The 25,079-nt window shown below is 45.4% G+C and overlaps 1 protein-coding gene and 1 non-coding gene across 7 annotated transcripts in view; both read right to left on the minus strand.

The window, feature by feature from the left end:
• Window positions 1-25,079, minus strand: part of LDLRAD4 (low density lipoprotein receptor class A domain containing 4) — a 567,361-nt gene that overhangs the window by 69,229 nt on the left and 473,053 nt on the right. The gene's annotated exons all lie outside the window — the stretch shown is intronic.
• Window positions 1,116-1,191, minus strand: TRNAV-AAC (transfer RNA valine (anticodon AAC)). Its single transcript has one exon. It is a non-coding gene; the product is annotated as a tRNA-Val (tRNA).

Consider the following 25,079-nt stretch of genomic DNA (forward strand, 5'->3'; position numbering starts at 1 on the left):
TTGGCCAGTTCTTCTTTAGTAATGACTCTAATACATGTCATAATATTGTCATTAGACTGTGACTGTTACATAGTTTTTCATTCTGTCACCTCTGAAGGATATAAAAAGCAACCATTTAAGATTTATACTCTAGGAAGTGAAGCTCTAAAGTCTCAGGCTTCCACCTCACGCTGTCAAACTCCTAATGCGTGACAGAGAACTTTTAAAGAAAGTAATCTCTTTCTCATCTGAAGTCATACTGTAAATTTTCTACTTAACATCTTCAGGGTTTAGAACACTGAAATGAAATAGAAAAGTCTTTTTCTACATTCTAGGTTTGGAAAAAGAATTCTTAGCTGATGTTATCTCCTCTCTTTTTACTTTGCATTGTCTGTTTTGCCTGAGCTCAAATGATAGTCTTGATACTGTATACTTACAGAGGTCAGACAAGTCCATAAGAAATGAGAAACTATTTAGTATCTAGGCAGGGGGTGAGAGAAGGGGAGACTGTGTGTGTGCACGCCCGTGTCTCAGGGCTCTAGGGCTTCTCCTAACAGTGGGCAGCTGCTCTCACAATCTCACTTCTCTTGCCCTGTAGAAGAAGGACAAAATATATACTAACTGTGACTAAGAACCCCTCTCAGCTCGTCTTCTTTACTAAGCACCTCTTCCTTTTTTAAAAACTCTTAGATGACAGTAATTTCAGCCTCCAGGACTTTGCCACACTTTCAACTTTCATTCACTTTAACTCATCAGCTTTTTGGGTATTAGCTAGTTTGTGCCTTACAAAAGGTATGTGATCTGCTTCTTTTTTTTTTTTTTTTTTTTTCATTTTTCTGAAGCTGGAAACAGGGAGAGACAGTCAGACAGACTCCCGCATGCGCCCGACCGGGATCCACCCGGCACGCCCACCATGGGGCGGTGCTCTGCCCACCAGGGGGCGATGCTCTGCCCATCCTGGGCGTCGCCATATTGCAACCAGAGCCACTCTAGCGCCTGGGGCAGAGGCCGAGGAGCCATCCCCAGCGCCCGGGCCATCTTTGCTCCAATGGAGCCTTGGCTGCGGGAGGGGAAGAGAGAGACAGAGAGGAAAGCACGGCGGAGGGGTGGAGAAGCAAATGGGCGCTTCTCCTGTGTGCCCTGGCCGGGAATCGAACCCGGGTCCTCCGCACGTTAGGCCGACGCTCTACCGCTGAGCCAACCGGCCAGGGCGCGATCTGCTTCTTTAAGGGAAGGAGCAGTGGAAGTGTGAGGGTCTGATGCACAAGTTCCTTCATGAAGAAGTCATTTTGTAGACATCAGCTACCTTTCAGTTTCCCTATTTGATTGGTCTCCCTGGCTTGTTTCAATGCTAAGAAATTTTTCTTTTCTATTTTCTTTTAAATTTTATTTAGAAAATTAACTTTAACAGGGTGACATTGATCCATAAGAGTACATAGGTTTCGGGTAAACGTTTCTATTGCATTTGAAAGGTTGATTATATTGTATGCCCATCGCCCGAAGTCAAATCATTTTCCGTCACCTCACAGTTGTTCCTCTTTCCACCCCTCCCCCTTCCCCTAGTACTCACTTTCCTTTTATCTATGTCCGTGAGACTCAGGTTTATATCCCTTTACTCCCCAAACTTGAAAACATGGGCACGTAAAGACACAGGCAGCCCCGTGTTCATCGCAGCATTGTTCACGGTGCCCAAGACCTGGAAACAGCCCAAGCTGGGATATTTTTCATCCAGCACAGAATTTACTATTCTGTAATGTCCTACCAGGATCCTGCAATCTCCACATGATCTAACTCCAGCCTGTGCTAAGGGACAGATATTGTGGCTGGTGGAGCAGTTGTGCTTACACTTGGAGAGAACCTGGGAGCGCAGTTGTCTGCATCCGTAGATTCATCACTAAAATGAAATGTTTTAATCTTCCTAATGGGCGTCCGAGGGGCAGGGAAGCCACATGCGCTTTTGAATGATAATCTCCTGGCAGAGGAAGTCTGTACAGAGGCTTAATCAAATCTAGGGCAGAAGTTATGTTGCCAAAATGACTAATCATCAAAATGACCCTTCTTTCTCCTTTGTGCATTAATAAGTATGGGCATCTTTCAGCTGGAGCGAGCTGCTAATCCCTGCGGTCAGGCGTAATCCACTGCTTCTCCCCTCTCTTCAAACTGACAGTAAAGGCTTAGAAAGACCCCCCCACCCTTCCCTTAAAAACAAAATCCAGAAGGCACTGTTACTTACCACCAAAGATACAAATTGATGCAGCTTACAGCACTTAGGCCTTAATAAAGGGAGCTGGTAACAAATTCGTTCCTGATGCGTTACAAATGAACCTCATTACAAACCCCTGCTACAGCTGAAGTACTGACTAGACAGGTAGCTGTGAGGCGCTCAGGCTGTCGGGTGCTATGGAAATCCCATCCTGTGCCTATGACCATTGGCAACAGAGCCAGACAGGCTTGAGGCTCATTCTTATTCTAGCCGGGGACGCGGCCTCGTCTGCACTTGGCTTTTCGCTGAAAGGCTGCCATATGTGTCAGCTCAGACGGGTAGGATAAGCTCTGTCCTCGTTATCTAATATTTCACCAGGCAGCAGAACCGAAGGATAAGGACAATCTAAATGCCCACATGGTCAGAAAAGCTTGAGTGCCATCAGGCCCGGCACAAAGCCTGAACCCGAACCAGAGAAGGTTTACAGCAGAAGTTAATCATGTCATTTGGAAGGAGAGCTCAGAGGGACTTAAGCAAACAATGATGATTTATCCTGGTTACACAGTGAATCAGGAGACAGACCCTAAGACGGGTGCTGCCGTGTTATCCCAGACACGCTCTTTTCTTTCTTCCCCACAACACACTAGTAACTTAAATTTCATCTAAAGTAGACAGGATTGAAAGAAGGGCATATATGTAGCCTGTTGGTCCAGAGTTAATGAGGCATGGGTATGAGGAGAGGTCCCTTTGCCGCCTTCCCTCTGCTTGGCTGCCCAGCGTCCCATCCACTTGTGGACCCTCCGTGAGTGAGCAGCACAGTGATCGCCACGGAGAAGAACAGGGCGGTTCCTGTTCTCTGAGAACCTGGACAGGCTGAGGAAGGAGGAGGGCAGAAACTGAGAGTTAAAACCAACTGGCAAGGACTGTAATACAGATATTATAGCCCACAGTGGGGAAAGATAGAGAAAGTACCTAGCGAGGGGGAAGAAGAGCTGAGCAGGCTTCCCGGAGGTGGTGACCATTCATTTGATGTTAAGGTATAAATAACATGTAGCCAGATGAAACAGGGAGGGGAGAAGGATACAGGATCCAAAGGGAGAGACTACTATGAAACAAGGGCTTAGAGATGACAAAAAGCATGGCATGTCTGGGGCAATTGTCAGCAGGGCGATGCGGCCAGGGCATTATGAGAAAAAGGCTAAAGAGGGTGAATGTAGACTCCGGAACCCGTGGGGTGTGGGATTCAACTTGGGCATCAGATCAACTGAGGTCTGTGGAACATGGGCTCTGGAGGAAAGGGATTAAAGGACAACAGGAAATGGGTTTTAATTTCTACAGCGATACCGGAGGGAAGAAGAGATGAAGCATGAGCCACACGGGTAGAATGGGCAGACTGTGGAAATGCACAGGAAGTGCAATGATAGCATTCAGACAGGAAGGAGAAGGTAGCAAAAAGGATTCCCACATGTCAGACAGTGGCACAGAATGGTCACAAGTACAATTCTCTCGAAGTATAACATTTACTAAGCTCAACAATACACTAGAATTGTAGAACTGAGAGGAGGCCCCAAAGAAAGCCAAAAGTGAAGCTAGAAAACCTTGCAAAAGGCATTACAGCAAGGCCAAGAGGTAGCAGTACCTATCCTCTGGTGTGACCTGTTTAAGGACTTCTGTGACAGCTGAGACTATACCCACAACAATTCAAGCAGTCCTTGGCAGATGATGGGTACCCCAAAACTACCCACTAAGTGAATGAGTAAATTAAAACCACACCAGTGAGCAAACCATCTAGCTTTTTACAATACTCTGTGTCTCTTTGGGCAAATGGCAGTGTTTTTCAAAATCTCATTTCACAGTTGAAAGTGACAAGAATAATGTGTCCCCCTAAATATCTTGGGAGCCAAACTACTTTCTTTGTTTTTGTAACTCAAAAAAACATTATTTTTGCAACTTACTTAGGTTCCCAAGCCTATGTTTTCTAGAACTACTAATTAGATTCTAGGCACCTCAAAAGCAGTGTGTGGGCTACGTCCTTCCCAGAGGGCTCAGCAGAGAAAGGCACTCCCCAAATACCCGGAGATCAGGAGGTCAGGCCCAGTCCTGCAATGGGAGCTGGGTATCCTTAAATCAGTTGGCCATAATTTCTGCACCTTACATAGCAAGGGTAGGCAAACTATATTTCCTCTACCTATTTCATAGAGTTGTTTAAAAAAGTAAAATCATACGAAAGAAACACTTAGAGTTCTTAAATTACATTTATTTATATGATTCAATGATATCACAAAAGCAACTAGTTTTTGGATAGCAACTAGCTTGCTCTGGTTAGTTAGTAAACCTTAAAATAAGAGCTAGAACTCACAGTCTTGCAGTACAGATAAAATAAACTAAAAAAAAAAATTCTAAAAAACGAAAGAATTCCCAGGCAGCGAAATGTATTAAGGTTTGATTAGATGAGTGTTGAGATGAAGTGAGGCCACGTGGGTTCGAAGCCCAGCAGTGGGGCTGGTGAGGTCTGTGCCTGCTGCCAACCATGCAAGCGTTTGGCCCAGTGGGTACAGGGCATTGAAACCAACATGCTGCCAAATGCCTCATCACACCCATTCCCAGGAGCCAAAGGGGCAAATGGAAGAGTTGCATACATTAGCCCGAGAGCCTGAGCTACTTCCCCAGCTCAGCTAGGCTAAGTCCTAAGTCAGGGGTCCCCAAACCTTTTACACAGGGGGCCAGTTCACTGTCCCTCAGACCGTTGGAGGGCCAAACTATAAAAAAAAAACTATGAACAAATAAGATATATGCACACTGCACATATCTTATTTTAAAGTAAAAAAACAAAACGGGAACAAATACAATATTTAAAATAAAGAACAAGTAAATTTAAATCAATAAACTGACCAGTATTTCAATGGGAACTATGCTCCTCTCACTGACCACCAATGAAAGAGGTGCCCCTTCTGGAAGTGCAGCGGGGGGGTGGATAAATGGCCTCCGGGGGCTATATGCGGCCTGCAGGCCATAGTTTGGGGACCCCTGTCCTAAATGCTAAGTGCTGACCTTGGGATGAGTCCCGGGGAGAGAATAACACTGGCTCTGAAATGGACGCTCCCCTCCGGCGAATTCACATTCAGAGGGTGGGCTAAATGTCGTTCTTTGTGCAAGTACCATGCACTGCCCAGAATGCTCATTCAGGGCTCAGCACGGTGCCCAGCACAGCACAGAACTGCTACGGAGACAGATTTATTCCTGCCCCGTCTCTTGCCAATAGCTGCTGCCCTTTAGGCAGCTCACAAGTGAATGGAACTGACATCTGCTGGGTGCTTTCGTGCCACATATTGTGCCAACTGCTTTCTGCTTTCCCCCTTTGCTTTCATCAGAAATCACTATGCCCATTTTCTATAGAGGGAGATACTGAGGCTGAGCAAAATGTCACCTGACTAAAGATGAATGGCTAACAAATGACAGTGACTCCAACACTCAAAGGCTATGCTCATTTCAGGGTGAAATAAACCATGGGAAGACATATGCATTTTTCAAAAAGTTCTAAAATGCTATGGCCTGCCCCCTGCATACACCACACACACACACGTTCACATATGCATGCATGCATGTGCACACAGCACATGCACACAGGCTTGGGAAGCATGGCAGCCGAGCTCACAGTGCTCAGGTACCAGCAGAACAGTGAGTCCTCAGCCTCTCCCTACTCACACACCCACTGAGACGGGCTTGCAATTTATATATATTTTTATTTTTTTGGTATTTTTCTGAAGTTGGAAACGGGGAGGCAGTCAGACAGACTCCCACATGCGCCCGACCGGGATCCACCCGGCATGCCCACCAGGGGGCGATGCTCTGCCCATCTTGGGGCGTTGCTCTGTTGCAACCAGAGCCATTCTAGCGCCTGAGGCAGAGGCCATAGAGCCATCCTCAGCGCCCGGGCCAACTTTGCTCCAATGGAGCCTTGGCTGTGGGAGGGGAAGAGAAAGACAGAGAGGAAGGAGAAGGGGAGGGGTGGAGAAGCAGATGGGCGCTTCTCCTGTGTGCCCTGGCCGGGAATCAAACCTGGGACTCCTGCACGCCAGGCCGATGCTCTACCACTGAGCCAACCAGCCAGGGTCTGCAATTTATATTTTTAACCACTGGATAAGGGTTTGTGAGCCAATAGAAAGCATAGGACTAAAATGACCAGGTTCAAATTACTGATAAAACTTTAGAAAAGGATGAATAGAAAATGAGTGGTAGACAAAACAGAGGCTGATACTAAGATGTAATTTTTATAGCTGGATGAGCTCTGGTTTCTTTTATAACTACCTGAGTCCCTCTTCCATGTTCCCTAAGAGAAGGCTCCGAAGAATTTAGAAAAGTCTACCCAGAGAAGACAGAATGAAGGTAGCTCAGCTGTTTGAAATATGCTAGACTATTCCAGACAGTTTACTAGGGAGACAGAAAAAGAGAGACAAGCCTCTGTAAAAACTGCATTACAAGGTAAACAAACCAGAGGAAATGAATTACACAGAGCACAGATTCAGGTATTGACCAATTGAAACCTGATAATTATCCAATTTCAGAACTAAAAGTTATATATTTTAAAATGTGAACTTGTTGCAATTAAGTGATGCTGCTCTTCTCTTTGTTAAGGGCTTCCTTAAAAGACAGCTATAGCCTGACCAGGCAGTGGTATGGTGGATAGAGCGTCAGACTGGGACTCAGAGGACCCAGGTTCGAGACCCTGAGGTTGCTGGCTTGAGTGTGGGCTCATCTAGTTTGAGTGCAGGCTCACTAGCTCGAGCCCAAGGTCGCTGGCTTGAGCAAGGGGTTACTCACTCTGCTGCAGCATCCCGGTCAAGGCACATATGAGAAAGCAATCAATGAACAAGCAATCACTGAACAACTAAGATGCTGCAACAAAGAATTGATGCTTCTCATCTCTCTCCCTTCCTATCTGTCCATCCCTATCTGTCCCTCTCTCTGATTTCTCTCTCTGTCCCTATAAAATAAAATAAAATTAAATTAAAATAAAATAAAAAGACAGCTATAGTTCAAAGACATTTTAATGATTTTATAAACCAGGAAAATACAAAATCCTTAGTGACCATTATTAGGTCCAGAACCCCGGCTCTGGACAAGGCCATGACCCAGTCAACCAGGAGCGGAGGTGACTGGTGGTCAGTGAGGGAAGAAGAAGAGGGAGGTGTGAGGTAGGGAGGTGTGAGGTAGGGAGGTGTGGGGTAGGCAGGAAGGAGAGAAGGAGAAGAAAGAAGAAAGGAAGAGGAGGAAGCAGGAAGGAGGAGGAGGAGGAGGAGGAGGAGAAGGAGGAGGAGGAGAAGGAGGAGGAGGAGCAGGAGGAGGAGAAGGAGGAAGGGGGAGGAGGAGAAAATAATAGAAATGTTGGTCTGGCAGGTCACAGGTGAGACTAGACAGTCATTCTCATATACTAGGACAAATAGAGTCCCTGATTAATCTAATTTAAGGGAAAATCTCAAGGTGTTCCACAGAAATATGAATAGTTAACATTAGAAAATGTAATAGTAAAGTGATCATTCATCAGAAAGATGATGTAACCAATTACTTTATTTTTAAAAAAGAGGTATCTATTGAGTTTGCAGCAAGTGCTTTTAACTGAAAATCCATGGATGGGCTTCAGGGGTGTGTAAACCCCATAATTATACATGGAACTTGGTATATTTGCATTCTTCTAAAATGAGGGTTGTTGGCCTGCATCACATTGTCAAAAGTTAAGCACCACTGGTTATTAGAGACTGAATCTCCTCTCCACTTCTCTCACTCCACAAAAAAGAAGTAGAAAGGCACTGACCTCCCTCTCCTTACTCCCAGTCCAGCCTCATTTGGGTGTGGAAGGCATGTGCGGTCTCTATTTAAAGACACAACTTGTAGCTCAGTTTAGAGATAATAGAAAAGCCCAGCCAAGATTGAAGAACAAGTAAAAAATTCAGGATAAAATTGCTACGTCATTAGTGCTTTTTCACCTTGAAAACAAGTCTATTTTCAGGTAACCTGATTTTGTTTTCTTAAGAAGTACACTTCACACCGCCAATTTATATTAGAATTAGCCTACAGCAAATCAATTTGAGACTGAGAATGCAGCTGGTAGTTTTCCTTATTAAGGTTCCATTTATTCGTTAAAAGAATATTTCTGTAATGTTAAGGATATTACACAGAAGCTTCCCTCTTCTCTCACTTTTTCTCTTTCCCTCACTATCACCAAGGATGAATTCCATGTTAGTTTTTTGAGAATAGTAACATCTCCATTTCTTATATTTTCCCTTAGGATTCTTCTCAAAAGTTGTTCTTTTTTCTAATTATAATCAACAGAATCCCTAACTATGAAATCTGAGAGGGGTAAAAAAGACCTGCTAAGAAGGGTTCCTGATGGATAACCAGGCTCAAATAAAAAATAAAAAAAAAAGCAACCCAGCGTAGCAGCCATTCTGTACAGGGGCTTCTCACACAAACTGTACTGCACTGAGAAGCCTATACCTGCCTGAACTGTTTAAGTGTCATCTGAGACAGCCTTTATAAAGGAGTTCCTGGGATACTATTTCAACCAATAGGACTGAGGCTTTCCCCATCCAATCAGAGCAGCTCTATTCTAACAGTACCTTCTGAACCAATCAAACTGCAAGGATTTGGAATTCTCATTTGCATGAGGAGAGATCACTCAGGGATGGGGGCAGGGACTCCGGTCAGTATAAACCAGCTCCCCTCTGGCTTGGAGAGCGTCCTTTCCCTTTCCATGGAAGACAGAACCCTCTGTCTCCCCGGCTGAGCTGAACCGCTGAAGATGTCTTGGCAGAGCAGGCCAGAGCAGAGTGGACCAGGGAGGAGCGAGGTAGAGCAGAGCAGAGCTGTGTAGCCCTAGAGGGGGTGGGCCGCAGGGCCGCCTGGCCCACAGCTGTTCTGCAGCAGGGCCGTATCACAGTTTGAGCTGTTCCTGCACTGAAAGTTTCCTTCTTCACTGCACCGTTGGTGTTGAATTGGTGCTAAGGACCATTGGTTGACACAACTCACTCTCCCACATTTCTAGTATCACCACACTGGCCTCAGGTGAGCAAAGGTTTGTCACTGGCAGCTCTAGGCATTCCCCAGCCACCTGCAAACCAATTTCAATACAAGCCACTCTCTGAGACTCTCAGTACTATAATCTCAGTTCAAAAAGGCTGGCCAACATGACTTTTTTGCCCATTATACAACCAATGAAGTATTAGTCTAATTTCCCAAACTAATTAAATTTCTTCCCAGTCAATGCAAGCATGGGACAGCATGCCCAAGAGTTTACTCTCCCATTATGACCCCTGTTTGTGTTTACCATCACATCTGCCTCAAATCACACGGCTTGGAATGTGCAGAAACATGAAGACAAATCTCATGAAAATTCAGATACAGTGGTACCTTGCGATACAAACAGACCAACATATGAATTTTTTAAGATACGAACTGTGACTTGGTTCGTAGTTTTGTTTGAGATCTGAGCAAAATTCTGAGATACGAGTCGTGATACCGGAAGCTGCCGCTAGTTGGCGCATTGGCGCACGGGTCCAGTATCACTGTTTGATATACGAGTTGACTGACTTACAAGCTCGGTTACAGAACGAATTAAATTCGTATCTCAAGGTACCACTGTACTTATAAAAAAGCTAAGCCACAAAGCAAAGAAAAAATATTCTACCAGAAAATTAAATACAGAACTTACTAGTTAAGTGTCAAGTCAATATATACGATATTTTAAAAATTTATGCTAAGGATTCCTTTCCACAGAAAGCTAGGTATCATTTTTCTTAATGTCATTTTTTTCTTCAAAGCAACCAAATCAGCAGGTTTCCTAAGCAGTGCTCATGGCCAGCCACCCTGAGGGTCTCTCTCCCAACACTCCACTGTCAACATACCTCACTTAACACTCCACCTTCTCCTGTCACTAGACATCCTCCTACTATGGCCTTCAATCATGATTTAACTCATTATGTGTCTTTGTTCTCTCACCCAACAAATCTGGAAGTTCTGAGCTCAAAGGGTCTGCTAGGGTGCCATGAACAGCAGATCACCCAATCTGCTAGGTGAAGAGAGGATGAAAATATGATTAAATAACCCAGGACGGCATTTATCATCTAGCTCATAAGCTTAGTTACAACAATTTTTAATTCCAATGAGAAAGGTTTAAAATCAGAGCTCTCAGACATGATTTGGTGAACATTCAATGAGGGGCTATGAAGTAGGCAAGAAATTGAGCGAGGAACCTATTCTCTTAACACTTGCAATAACTTTTAGGAAACAATATATTTTCCCAAAGACTTTCTTCATAATAACCCTCCCTTCAAACTTTTCCTTTGTATTTGTTTTTTGTTTTGTTTTTGTTTTATTGCTGTTGTTGTTTTTTAGTATAAGTGGTGACTCACCTGGAGAAGGAAAACCTGGGATGATAGATCACCTCTTCCTTCAAAAAGAGCTTTGTGCTCTAAGCATGCAAGAGACAAAAAGGGAGGGAGGGGTCTCCCGTACAAATATCCGCATCAGAAACACAAATTTCAGATTCCGAATTCTTGCCTTTCGGCTGCTGCCTGCCCTCTGGCAGAACCTGATTCAGGAGAAGCAGGCAGATCTTTGTTTCTAAGACTTCACAATCATTTGTAAGGAAATTCTGAGAATACTTGCCACAGTGAGAACTCCTTTTAAATTGTGAAATTTCAGAGAGGCAAGGGTGGTCTGGGCAGTGATCACAGCCACTGCCAGAGTTCTACCAGCGTCAAAGCTCAGGACTCTAAAGTAGCACGGTGTCAGGAAGAGCCCCTGCAATTCTGCAACGCACTGTATGGTATATGTTTTTGGAGGGCTTAGATACCAGGTGCTGAGGGTACAAAGGTGAACAGGACATAGTTACTGCCCCAAAGGAGCTAATGCGTGGTGAAGATGTCCAGCTGTGCAAATCCCAATGTGACTGCAGTCTGGATAGCACACTGTAGGTGGTAAAGGGGGCGGCTCCTCTGCTGGGCTGAGGACAGAGCCAGAGAAGTGCTGTTGTGGCTGGCTTAGCCCAGCCACATTCTGCCTTTTCCCCTATTAGACTTTCTAATAATACAGTAATAATCAAGTAACAGGTAAACATGAGTGATAGAACAGCCATTATTAAGTTTGATAACAGATGTGCTTCTGCAAATCTGATCATTTTAAAGCCTTCTTTCTCAATTATCAAAGAAGATAAGTGAGCATTTGGAATGACTGAGCATTATAGACTTCTACTAGGTGGTCAAGGAATTAGCTTACGTCAGTGTCTTCATTGACAATGTCCATCTGAGGCTATGCATGAAGCCTCCAGAGCTCAGACTGGTTATGGATACCAGACTGGAAAAAATGCAGCCTCTCTTTTATGAAGTTACTGACGAGAGAATATTGAAATTGGGAGATGAGATGGAGCATCTCAACCATTAAATATTTGGCTTCTCTTCCTTTCAGAAAATCTAAAGCTGTGGCCTTTCATCAACCAAGGGTGTTCTAAACTTGATGTCAGTCTCTTCACAGTTGGCTTCGATTATTTCTACCACAATTAAATCCCTCCTCCCCAATCTAACAGGAAATGAATTCAATCCAAAGTTTGTTTGCTTACAACATATGTTTTGTCAGCTTATTCAGTTTTTTTTCTTTTTTTTTTGACAGAGACAGAGAGAGAGTCAGAGAGAGGGACAGACAGACAGGAAGGGAGAGAGATGAGAAGCATCAATTCTTTGTTGTGGCATCTTAGTTGCTCATTGATTGCTTGTTCATTGATTGCTTTCTCATATGTGCCTTGACCAGGGTGCTGCAACAGAGCGAGTGACCCTTTGCTCAAGTCAGCGACCTTTGAGCTTAAGCCAGTGACCTTGGGGTCATGTCTATGATCCCATGTTCAAGCCAATGACCCCATGCTCAAGCCAGATGAGTCCACGCTCAAGCCAGCAACTTCAGGGTTTTGAACCTGGGTCTTCCAAGTCCCAGTCTGATGCTCTATCGATTGTGCCACCGCCTGGTCAGGATGTCAGCCTACTACTAGGATTTCTAAAATAAATAAATAGGAAAACCTTACAGGAAAATCACTGTGAAACAAACTTTACGAAGCAACGATTCCTTCCCAAATGCACACTGCTCTTCAAGGCGTCCCATGGCCAGTGTCCCGTGCAGAAAGGAGCAGTTCTACCCACACAAAACAAGCACACATATGTCCTGGACTTCCCTGGGGATGTGTAAGTCTAATTTTTCTTGTACTCTTTGTGATCCTAGTATTAGTAGAGAAAACTGCAAGTCACTCAGCTAGAATTCTCACCAGTGGAACTGGTGAAAAATTTCCCATTCTATGAGGGTCTACGTAAAAATGATCACTTCTGGATGAACAACAAATGGTTCAAATGAGCTACTCTAAAACACCACCTGACATTTACAGGATTCGGAAGCTGCACTTTAACTAAAAAATGGTGCTCTCTGGGCATTGGGAGATATTACCAAGAGGCACGAGTCAGAAAACCTAAGACCACTCTGAGCACATCTACTTTTCCCCACCGATTGTTCCTTCTCTGCTTTCTGTCTGGGGTTTCTTGCTTTATGTGCATTAAAGCACACCAAAAGATACGGGGAGCCTCTTGAAAAGTACTGAAGAATCCCTGAATCTTCTAAGGCAAACACAAAAATGAGTAAAAAGGCTGAAGGGCTCTTGGAGTCTCCTTCCATTCCAAGCCCAGGTCCACACGCACTGTCACCTGGATTCACATGGAGTTGGGGAGCTGAAGGAATTCACAGTACTCTTCGGCAGTTTCAGAATGACAGTGGTTGAGAAGGTAGTCAAGGTGAGGACCCGTGATGGGGATGGTTCCTTAAGTTATGGAACATCACCCATCAAGAAACCTACACCTTTAAATCTACTCTACGATCCCCCCCCCTCCCCAAACAATAGGAGGGCTGTTCTAAAAAATGAATCCATATATGCTTCACCCACATTAGTAATGATTAATGAAGTAGTTTATGAATAATCGCTCTACTTTTTTGTTCAGAATTCTGAGCAATACTGGCATGTAAATGGCATCAAGACACCTTGAACTGCCAGAAACAATCCTCTACAGTTTTAGAAGGACACATTTTCTCTGGCCCCGATACAGATCATGCCCAGGTCTTCACACATTGGTTACCAGCAACAGCAGTGAGCATGGAAGAGGTGTGGCTTCCCAAAAAATGCTTCTCAAGTTTAGCAGCTTGATTCTGGTAAAGATCAGCTGTTTTGCTTCACTCAGGCACAACAAAGAAAACAAATAAATAAAAATAAATAGTTCCTTATTTTTCCACGGAAAATTTAATACAATTCAATCAAATTGCCGGTATAGTCATCAGTTAGTATCAAAAGGAAAATTAATTCAAAATAAAGCTAATCATTAGTACAATAAACTTCTTTAAAGAATAGTTCTTCCTTGAAAGATAGAAAAGAGATTCCTTTTAAAATAAGGTGAATATACAGGGAGTCCAACTTAGGAAACAGATTGATTTCCAAAGTTCAATTATAACTGGCTTATCGTACAACTAGGTAATCATTTTATCCTATGGAAACAAGAGTACAATGATTTGTGCCCTTGATGACTCAGCTCTGTTGCTGAGCTAAGGTTTCAGTACTGAGCCCGAGCCCCTAAGCCTGCAGGAGGCTGGATGGCTGGGGCGGGCGGAGAGCTGGGGAGGAGCTTCTGGGGCTGAGCAGAATGAGGTGAAGACTTCAGTGGCAAGGAGGAGGGAAGAGGACGCTTCTCCAGTTTCTGCTCTGTGCCAGGCTTCTTACACATAAGACATCATCTAAGAAGAGCATCTCAAAACAATACAGCTCCTAACATCAGGTTGTTATGACAGCTTCCCATACCTTCTTATGTTTTCTCAGATTATGCATTTGTTTCTCTTAATCCACTGAAATCGATTCATTCATAAACATGTATGTACTGAGTGCCCATGAAGAAAATTAGATTGAGTAGAGCAGGGGTCCCCAAACTACGGCCCGTGGGCCGCATGCGGCCCCCTGAGGCCATTTATCCAGCCCCCGCCACACTTCCGGAAGGGGCACCTCTTTCATTGGTGGTCAGTGAGAGGAGCACATTGACCATTTCATTAGCCAAAAGCAAGCCCATAGTTCCCATTCAAATACTGGTCAGTTTGTTTATTTAAATTTATTGTTCTTTATTTTAATATTGTATTTGTTCCCATTGTGTTTTTGTACTTTACAATAAGATATGTGCAGTGTGCATAGGGATATGTTCATAGTTGTTTTTTTATAGTCCAGCCCTTCAGTGGTCTGAGGGACAGTGAGCTGGCCCCTGTGTACAAAGTTTGGGGACCCCGGAGTAGAGGACGCAGAGTGAGTGGAGCTCACCTAGGTCCTTAGGAAGGCCTTTTCACGTGCCCTTTCAGGACAACCGTGCAGACTAGGCATACTTATGTTGACTGCATAGATGAGCTTAACGAAGCTGTAAATTTAAAAAGCTTGACTAAGGTAAAAGGAAGTTAGATCTAAAAACTAGAACCAACTGGCCTCCAAACAAATGCTTTGTCTCCTACAAACTGTGAACCCTAAATCATAATTAAGGTCACATATCCTAATGTGGCAGGAACTTCTCTGGCTTTAGTTCCTCCTCTTTAGCAAGACAAGGCTTTGCCTAGCCTCTCTTGCAGCTAGGTGTGGCCAAATGATGACCTTCTGGCCATATGATCTTTATAGATGTGTTGTGTGTGACTTCTGGGAAGGATCTTTAAAGGAAGGAGGTGTGTATCATTTTGAACCTCTGCTCTTCCTCCACAGTCCAGCCCTCAATGTGGATATCATGGGTGGAGTTCCTAGACCACAAATAAACCTCAAAGTAGCAGCTATATGCTGTGAGGGTAAAGCCAAAAGAGAAAAAGACTCTGGGTCCCCAAGGATTTAACGGAACCATTACAAGCCTCATACTACCTTTTTCCAGAGCTGTTTTTAATGTAAGGGAAAAAATGCCTGTGCTTTTAAGGCATCATAGTCAGATGTCTGTAACTCACAATTCCTAATGGTTACAACTAATATAATAGCAAACACGCAGTGTATAACTGTATTAAACAACTATATTCTTTTCTTTTTTTTTTAGTGCATGTGCACACACATGTGCACTTGTGTGCAAGAGAGAGACAGAGAGAAAGAGAGAGACAGACACGAACAGATAGGAAGGGAGAGATGAGAAACATCAACTTGTTGTTGTGGTACTTTAGCTGTTCATTGCTTCTCATATGTGCCTTGACTGGGTGTTCCAGCTGAGCCGTGACCCCTTGCTCAAGCCAGCGACCTTGGGCTTCAAGCCAGCGACCATGGGGGCATGTCTATGATCCCACGCTCAAGCTAGCGACCCTGCATTCAAGCTGGTGAGCCCACACTCAAGCCAGATGAGCCTGAGCTCAAGCAGCGACCTTGGAGTTTTGAACCCGGATTTTCAGCATCCCAGGTGGAAGCTCTATTCACTGCGCCACCACCTGATCAGTCCATTTTCTTTTAAAAAAAATATTTTTATTGAATTTATTGAGTGACACTGGTTAGTAAAACTGTACACATTTTAAGCGAACCGTTCTATACTACATCCCCTGTATGTTGTATTGTGTGTTCACCACCCAAAGCCAGTCTCCTTCTGCTGCCATTATTCCCTCGACAGTCTCCTATCTCCCCGCCCTGCTCTCCCTCCGGTAATCCCAACACTGCTGTCTGTGTCTCTAGGGGTTTTTCTGTTTCCCTTAATTCCTTCAACTATTTCACCAAGCCCACCAGCGCCCCTCCCCTCTGACGGCTGTCCCTCTGTTCTCCACCCAGGAGTCTGTTTCCATTTTGTTAGTTTATTTTGTTCATTAGATTCCAACATCTCAGTGAAATCATGTGGTCCTTGTCTTTCTCTGCCTGGCTTATTTCACTGAGCATAATGCTCTCCAGGTCCATCCATGCTGTCACAAAAGGAAAGATTTCCTTCCTTTTTATGGTTGAGTGGTATTCCACTGTGTAAATGTATCATAGCTTTTTTATCCGCTCATCTACTGATGGACACTTGGGCTGTTTCCCGATCTTGGCTATTGTAAAGAACACTGGAGTTAGCGAGCCTAGGGGTGCATGTATTCTTTTCAATAAGCCAAAATACTTTCAAGCTAGGGTTGAAAAGCAGCAGTTATCATTGTGCTCTTTTTCCTTTAAAATAAACAAATACTTTAATGTCTTTGGCAAAAAGTTCCACAGTTCCATTTTTTAAAGAGAGAACTTTCTCTATCAAACTGACATACCAATTAGGAACAGTAAGATGCCCAGAAAGCGGCAGAGCAGGTTCATTTGCATTCAGGAGAATGAGAAAAGGGAGCCGAGAGAAAACTCTCCGTTTGGTGCTAATAGTCTCAAATCTTCAGAGAATTTCAATGCCGAGAAAAATGATTTTTTTTAAAGCTGTAAACAGTTGGAGAGTTTTTATTTTTATAAAAAAAAGTTGGGTCTTCTGCAGAGGAGTAAATTCCTCAGGGCCTCTGCAGTGACAGAGGAAGGCCATGTTTCTGCGAGCCCCAGGGGACCGCCGGGCACACGGCTCCCCACCCGGGGGACTGCCGGGCACACGGCTCCGCCCCCGGGGGACGGCCGGGCACACAGCTCCACACCCAGGGGACCACCGGGCACACAGCTCCACACCCAGGGGACCACCGGGCACACAGCTCCGCACCCAGGGGACCGCCGGGCACACGGCTCCGCACCCGGGGGACGGCCGGGCACACGGCTCCGCACCCGGGGGACGGCCGGGCACACGGCTCCATACCCAGGGGACCGCCGGGCACACGGCTCCGCCCCCGGGGGACGGCCGGGCACACGGCTCCGCCCCCAGGGGACCACCGGGCACGCAGCTCCCCACCAAGGGGACCGCCGGGCACACAGCTCCGCACCCAGGGGACCGCCGGGCACACAGCTCCCCACCAAGGGGACGGCCGGGCACACAGCTCCCCACCCAGGGGACGGCCAGGCACACAGCTCCACACCCAGGGGACCGCCGGGCACACGGCTCCGCCCCCAGGGGACGGCCGGGCACACGGCTCCGCCCCCGGGGGACCTCCGGGCACACGGCTCCGCCCCCGGGGGACGGCCGGGCACACGGCTCCGCCCCCGGGGGACCGCCGGGCACACGGCTCCACGCCAGTAACCGAGAGGAGAAACACAAGCTATAAGAGCTCCTGGGCGAACACTCGGGCACAGGTGAAAATGCCTCGGGCCTGCTGTCTGTCCACCTCTGCAGGAATGTCACACAATCCAGATAGCTTTGAATCAGGAACATACGAGATACATACTTTCCTTTCTGAAGGGTATTTGCCTCAGCCACTTCCATGAAGGCTTGTCGTACCCACGGGAGTTCACATCATGGCTTAAGACAGTGAGGCTAGAGGAAATGTGAATGTCGAACACAGTAACTCAAGAGGAGAAGGTCAGTGAGTCGGAAACAGGAGCAGCTCTGAGCAGCCTCGGTAGCTCCCCCCCCCCCCCCCGCCCACCCAAAGCGTGGCCAGCCTGGCCCGTCCCCATCAGCTGTGACACTGGGCAAGGCACGTAAGCCCGCTGGGCTTCAGAGCTCTGGTCAGGGCAGTGAGTGCAGCCACGTTCTCTGTGGAGGGATACAGACCAAACCCCGCATAGCACTCATCAAACAGCAGGTGTCAATAAATCTGTTATTTTCCACCTTCCATGACACTTCCATATGCTGTAGGGCAGATGTTTATAAATAAACAAAACAAACAAATGAATACATATTTTCACTCCTCCTTTTTTGAGGGGACGCCTCATGTGTCAAGGTAAGTTTAAAGTCATAAAACCATAGTATAACACCACCTTCAGTATTTTCATTGGGCCAAGACACACCTGTTGTCATTGAGTACACACACAGTAAGCACATCAGGCACACTGTTCTATTAGAGACAGAAGAAGAAAGCCAAGCAGAAGTCATTTCTGGGGTAGGTGGACTCAAGCAGTCGAGTTCCACTCCAGTGTTCTACCGACGTTCAAGGGACAGGGAAGAAGCAGCCAGGGACACCTGGTTCACCTTGCTCAATGACCTTCCCTATGATTTCTTCTTCACTGACTACAGGTCACTGCCTGAGGCCTTTCAGTCTTATCATGAATTCCTATGGAACAGATGTGACTGGTAAAAGTCCCCCCCCCCCCCCAATTTAGACACCTGTCCCACTTCTACTAGACGTCACACTCCCGGGAGCAAGGCTGTGTGTGCAGGTGTAGTTCCGTGTTCCCACGAGGAGACAGGGCCTGTACCCGGGAAGTCTGCAGGCCAGGTGTGCTGCGTGTCTGAGCTGCTGGCTGGCACCGCAGGGCAGCGCCTGAGCTCTGCTCTGATGCCGCACAGAACATCCCTGGAGCCTGCAGGGCCACATCTGCTCAAAAGGTGAAGCCTTCCCTCAGGGACAAAGACAGACCATTGAAGGCTCCATCCAAAATGTGTGACCCCCACAAGGAAACAGGAGCTCTGTCCTAGGCGTTATAAAAATACAAAAGACTAAAATTTCTCCACTTCACACAAAAATAAGGTTTAGGTCCAGAATTCTGCTATAGATGAGTACGACTACTTCTCTCCTTCGGCTGAGAAGTGTTCTGTTCGCTGTATGAACCGCAGTATCATCCCTTTTGTTTGTTGACAAGGGAGAGCGGGAGGGGAGAAAGGAATGAGTGTTTCAGTGCAGCTGGGCTGGCTCCTTCCCGGGCCCGAGACCCAGTGCCAGCAAGGCCCAGCTGGGAGGGGCAGCTCGTGCCAATGTCACGACCCCATTACTACAAGAGGCTGCTACTTCCTGCGCTGGTGCGTCTGGGACCTGCAGTCCCCCTCTGTCCAGCGCCCTGGAGGGCTGCCAGGCTGTTCTCAGAACAGCGTTGGCGGGGTCTGACTCAGCTCTGTGCTGGGGACGGCTCTGTTCCTGTCCGCTGCCTGGGCCTCTCGCTGTACAAATGCCTGTCAGAGAGGGCATCTAAGATCACGGAAGACTCATCAATAATGGCCCTGGCCCCACCTCTGCATACCCTTTGCCACCCCTCTATTATAGACAACCGTAGACTTAAAACGCAGTGCATTATTATTTTACAAAAACCCTGAGATATAACTAGCTCTGGATACTTTATGTTTTACCCTTCTTAGGAGTGACAGTCCTAAAAAGCCTATTTCTTCGGTGGTATGGCTTTGTTTACATCGCTGCTCTGAGCTCCATTCATGATGACTCGAGATTTCATTACCTTTATTTTTCAGAAAAGAGTACGCCCTGTGTTCTAAAACAGCAACGTCAGCATGACAGGCAGGCAGTGACTTTCACTGTCCGTTCCCAGGGGCCGAGTCTCTCTTTTAATGTGCCTTTTTCCTTTTCTATTTTGGGGAAGAGAAGGGCAGTATGGGCAAAACACAGAAAGTATGAATTCTTCAGAAGAGTGAGGTGAGTCAAGCCTAAAGAGCAACATACACCCTGAACACTGAATGACCCCACAAGCTACAGGGAAATGAGCAAGGGGACACTGGAGGGCCATCGTTGTCATGAAGGAAAAGTGGTTTCCAGGCCAACTTCCAAGTCAGAAGAGGGAAGAGACAGCAGGAGCAGAGGAAGGTCGTTGGGCCCCTTGCTGTGTCTTGCCTGCTGTGGCTGAACACTTCATGAGTTAGTCCCCACAGAAGTTTGGGGTTAGGGGATTTTCTTTCTTTTTCTTTTCTTTTTTTTTTTTTTTATAAAATGGAATAATCTAGATGAACTGTTTACATTCTCAAAAACACAAACATCAGGGAGAGTAGGGTGGGGATAAGGTCCTCAGTACACGGATCATACAGGTCTGAGCAGACAGGGAGGATAACGCACCCCAACCCTCCGGGGCTGGCCTGCTCGGCAGAGGCGGCCAGGGTGGCCGCTGGCCTCCGTCTGCAACTGGGGAGTAAAAACTGCCAGGGGTGTGCAATGTGCCTTCAGACATAACTTATTCTTGCTTCTGACAAGGACTACTTGAATAATAACCATTCTTCAATCCGGAATACTACTACTACATTTGGTGGGGTGGGACAAAATTTCTGTAACTACCAACCAAAAAATCATAAAAAGGGGAGGAATCCGGCGGTTTGCAAATGGTCCAGCTATGACCTGGCTATCAGTGGTTAAAGCAGAGCTCAGATAATCATTACAGGGTCTTTAAAGGCCATCTGTTTGAAGATCTGTGAGAACTAGGATCTGTCTTGTGGCTTTCCGATCTCCCATGGGGCCAGGTATTTGACAAGTATTTAAGTATTTATTGATGTATGAGAACTACAGATGCTTCTGTTTAACAGCACTAGTAGCGAGGACCATCAATCTCTATTGACCTGCTAAGATTACAACCCTAAGGGCATTCTATAAGTAAGCTCTGTAGCCTATATTTCTTTTGCTGAGTTGAAAAAAGTAATGTTGAAAAGCCACAGAATGTTCATTCTTTTTTATAGACTTAAGAATCCCTAAATGCAAAAAATAGCTCCCTTATGCCACAGTATCTAGAAGGCCATTTTTGTGTGAACAGATTTTGAGAGTCAGGACACTAGTCACTCATCAATAATTCTTTAAGTCCGTCTACGGTCCAATGATACAGAATCCACCCTTTCCTCCTACTGGCAATCATAGGATTAATCAGGTGTTGTAAACACGGTCACGTTACTAAAAAGAATCATTAGTTATCCCTAAAACAAAGATACCTGTCATCTTCAGTGATAAAAATGTTTTGTTGAAAAAGACGGAGTGACAGGAACCAGTAACCCTTCAGGTACGCCTACGTAAAACCATCGGGTCTGTCCCCAGAGAGTCAGAAATGGGAAATGGGGGGTTAAGTTTCTCTTGGTTTCCTAACGGAGAACTGTACTAATGACACTTGATCAAGTAAAGCCAGTCTCAGTATGGAGGTGACGGTTTGTCTGTGTCCCACCTTTCTTTCTCAGCCTGGTCTGTTTTCAGTCTGTGCAGAGGAAACTTGGCAGCTGGACGTGCAGTCACACAGGAGGGCGCAGCCTGGGAGTGTGGAGACTCGGGAGGGGAGCAAGCGCCAGCTCGGAGCTCACATATCTTATAAGTTCATCAGTGTCCTATCAAATAGCCTTTACTGAATTTTTATTGACAATTATTGCAAAGTTAATTTGAAAAGGAAAGGAGCTATTAAGAGGGTGGAGAAATGGGAAAGACTCAGATTTAACTGATTCGGGTCAGCAGAGGTAGCTGAAAGTTACGTCTCCAGATGGTCAATCTGGGTCCTCGGGGTCAAGGATGATGACATTCATGATGTCCCTCTAACACAGTGTATTTAACTGATTCGGGTCAGCAGAGGTAGCTGAAAGTCACGTCTCCAGATGGTCAGTCTGGGCCCTCGGGGTCAAGGATGATGATATTCATAATGTCCCTCTAACACAGTGTATTTAACTGATTCGGGTCAGCAGAGGTAGCTGAAAGTTACGTCTCCAGATGGTCAATCTGGGTCCTCGGGGTCAAGGATGATGACATTCATGATGTCCCTCTAACACAGTGTACATTGACATTTACTCTCACAACACTCTACATCTATCAAAAAGTGAGTATAATTATCACCTTTTTACAAATGAAGACATGGAAGCTTAGAGACATTAAACAACTTGCCTGAGGGCGCACATCTTAAAAAGTGACAAAGCCATGATTTTGTATTCTGAACCTCCTTAACCCCACAGTTCTTAATCACTCCACAATGCCAGAGGTGAGGGAGGTTTCTGAGGGCAGGTGGTTGAGTAAAATTAGGGAGCTATATGACCCTTATTGGGTATTTTACACTTTCTACATTTTTCTTCCTTCCTGTTACTCATTGTATATCATTGGTTTTTAAGTTTTCTCTAGTATAAATAAAACAATGATTTTATGATTGCTGGAGGATCCGACAACCAGGAAAACGATTAGGTTCAACTTTTCCAAAATTAATGTCAGCTTCACAGTGTGTCCTCCACAGGCCATGACACTGTCACAAACAAATGCATGTTCTAGTGTCTGCTCTCTCACCAGGCCCGAGAAACTCAAGATTCCCCATCAAACAAGAGTCGGTCTCAGTCTGTGTGTTTGTGAATGGATGTCATCACACTTGAATTCTCTGTTCGTGTTTCTTGAACTGTAATCAAGATACCACTCATGATGATCAAGTACACTTCCAGTAAATGACTCCTCTGCTCATCAAGTGTCTCAGCTGTCGTGTTTAATCACTCGGCAGACACCATTTATTTTCTCATATTCTTCTCTTTCTTAAAAAAATCTTTTAATTATCTCATTTACTCCAAAATAAAAATGGTGCTCAAAAGTTTAATTACAAGTGCAAAATCTTTTTTTTTAATTCAGTGAGAGGATGGGAGGCAGAGACAGATTCCCGCATGTGCCCCAACTAGGATCCACCCAGCAAACACACTAGGGCAGGGGTCCCCAAACTTTTTACACAGGGGGCCAGTTCACTGTCCCTCAGACCATTGGAGGGCCGCCACATACAGTGCTCCTCTCACTGAGCACCAATGAAAGAGGTGCCCCTTCCAGAAGTGCGGCGGGGGCCAGATAAATGGCCTCAGGGGGCCTGTTGTGGCCTGCGGGCGGTAGTTTGGGGATGCCTGCACTAGGGGCTTTGCTCCATTGTTCAGCAACCGAGCTCTTCTTACCGCCTGAGGTGGAGGCCATGGAGCCATCCTTAGTGCCTGGGCCAACTCCCTTCAATTGAGTCATGGCTGCAGAAAGGGAATATAGAAAGAGAGAGAGAGAGAGAGGCGAGAGGGGTAGGAGGAGGGATGGAGAAGTAGATGGGTGCTTCTCCTGTGTACCTTGACTGGGAATTGAACCCAGGACATCCACATGCCAGGCAGACACTCTACTATTGAACCAACCTGCCAGGGCCAAGTACAAAATCTTAAGAAGTGGTAAAGTTTGCATCTATTTCTCATTGAGAAATTTTCAAAATTCCAAATTCTATGACCTGAGGAAAATAACTGGATGATAGTCTAAGAAAAGGGTAAAAGACAATAAGATATATGAACAGGAGCCTATTTTAAAAAGGAACAAACAAAACTACTTATATATTGTCCCCCCAAATAATTTTACCTATTAACAATCAGGTTAAACATTTAGAAATCTTTCAACCTTTCTAACACAGAACCTGAAGAATGGCTACACTGTAGAGCTCCTAATATCTACCGGGACAGTAAGATCTGGAAATGGTCCTGTGACAAGATCATAAGCTGTTTTACACGTGAGAAAATAGACACGGAGCTCTTAAGAGACTTTCCTAAGGTCACCCAGGCATGTGGTAAATGTGGGACTAAATTCATAATTTTCTGTTATTCTACACAGACTTAAAGTTTCCTTCTGTTGAGAGCCACAGTTATGGGCACCAACACTTGCCCCCTGTGGGGAACTTCGACCACAGCTCTGCTTTCTACTTCCTATATTCTTGTCAACCATTCCAACAACAGCGACTGCTTCTTGAATACTCAATGATGAAATGAATCTTCTTTAATTATTATTCTTAAAATAAAAGGTTGAGGTTGAAAGAGGAAGATAGATCTCATTAAGACCTTTTCATAGACTAAGAGGATGAACTCTCTGCTTTCTTATTTTCTGGAAAAAGATTAAATTAAAAAATCATGGATAAGAAGAAAAATTTTTGATTTCAAGATATTTTTTATTTTCCCCTAGATGAGAGGAGAGAAGATAGTGAGACTGACTCCCGCATGCACCCTGACCAGGATCTACCTGGCCACCCCATCTGGGGCCAATGCCAGAGTACTGACCTATTTTTACCACCTGAGGCTGATGTGCTTGGACCAACTGAGCTATCCTCAGAGCCTGGGGCCACACTCAAACCAATGGAGCCACTGGTTGCATGAGGGGAAGAGGGAGAGAAGGGGGGAGAAGTAGATGATAGCTTCTCTTGTGTGCCCTCACTGGGGATTAAACCTGGGACACCCATACGCTAGGCTGATGCTCTACCACTGGGCCACTCAAAATCTTAAGATGTTTAAGTCAGCAACTCAGAATCCTACTGGTTCACCTGAAATGCAAGTCCTTGGGGCCCTTTGGAAGAGCTGTGAGTTCCACCTCTTCCCACTGGCACAGAGACTATAATACTTAATGTTTAGATTCCTTCTAGGGCTGGGCCAAACAGTAGTTACAGCCAGGTTGGTAAAAGCCCAGAATACCTGGGCTCTGAGATTGTGCCAGGTTACCTATGACTTCCAAATATTTGCTCAGAAGGCACAGAGAAAAAGTCAGCAGAGCAGCCAGACAGACTCTTCATGACTTAGATTGTCAACATCCTTTCCTTCAGCGGTCTCACCTCTAGTATTTTGGGGGACGTGGCTGGCTTATGACAATAGACACAAAAGCAAAGGGACAGTCTTACAATCACTTCATCTACTGAGGGCTTCAGTTCCCTGAAAATAATTCCCCGGTTCTTCTATTAGTTTTGAATAACATGAATTTATAAACAAAACAAACTGAGGACTTATACTTTTTCTGCTAATAGTAAATCTAAAAGCTAAAAATCACTCAAGATACTTGAAAACTATTAGACAAAAGAACTGGGCTAGAAATTCCTTGTTAGGCTTTAACACCCAATTGATAGACTATTAAATGGAAGATGGAGCCTTTCCCAGACAGAAGACTTGATGGCTCCTGGTGAGAGGGCATTAGGGCAATGCCCAGATACATGCAGCGATCATGCAAGCCATACAGTCTCTGACCTAGAAGAGGCCTCATAGATCTCTAGCCGACTCCTCTGATGGGGAAGTTAAGGCCAGGAGAAGGGAAGTGATTTAGGTAAGGTCACAGAAAAAGTAAATCACGGAGCTGCTACCAAAGCCCCATTTCT

This window comes from Saccopteryx leptura, chromosome 11 (genome assembly GCF_036850995.1).
Source record: "Saccopteryx leptura isolate mSacLep1 chromosome 11, mSacLep1_pri_phased_curated, whole genome shotgun sequence".
Classification (NCBI taxonomy): Eukaryota; Metazoa; Chordata; class Mammalia; order Chiroptera; family Emballonuridae; genus Saccopteryx; species Saccopteryx leptura.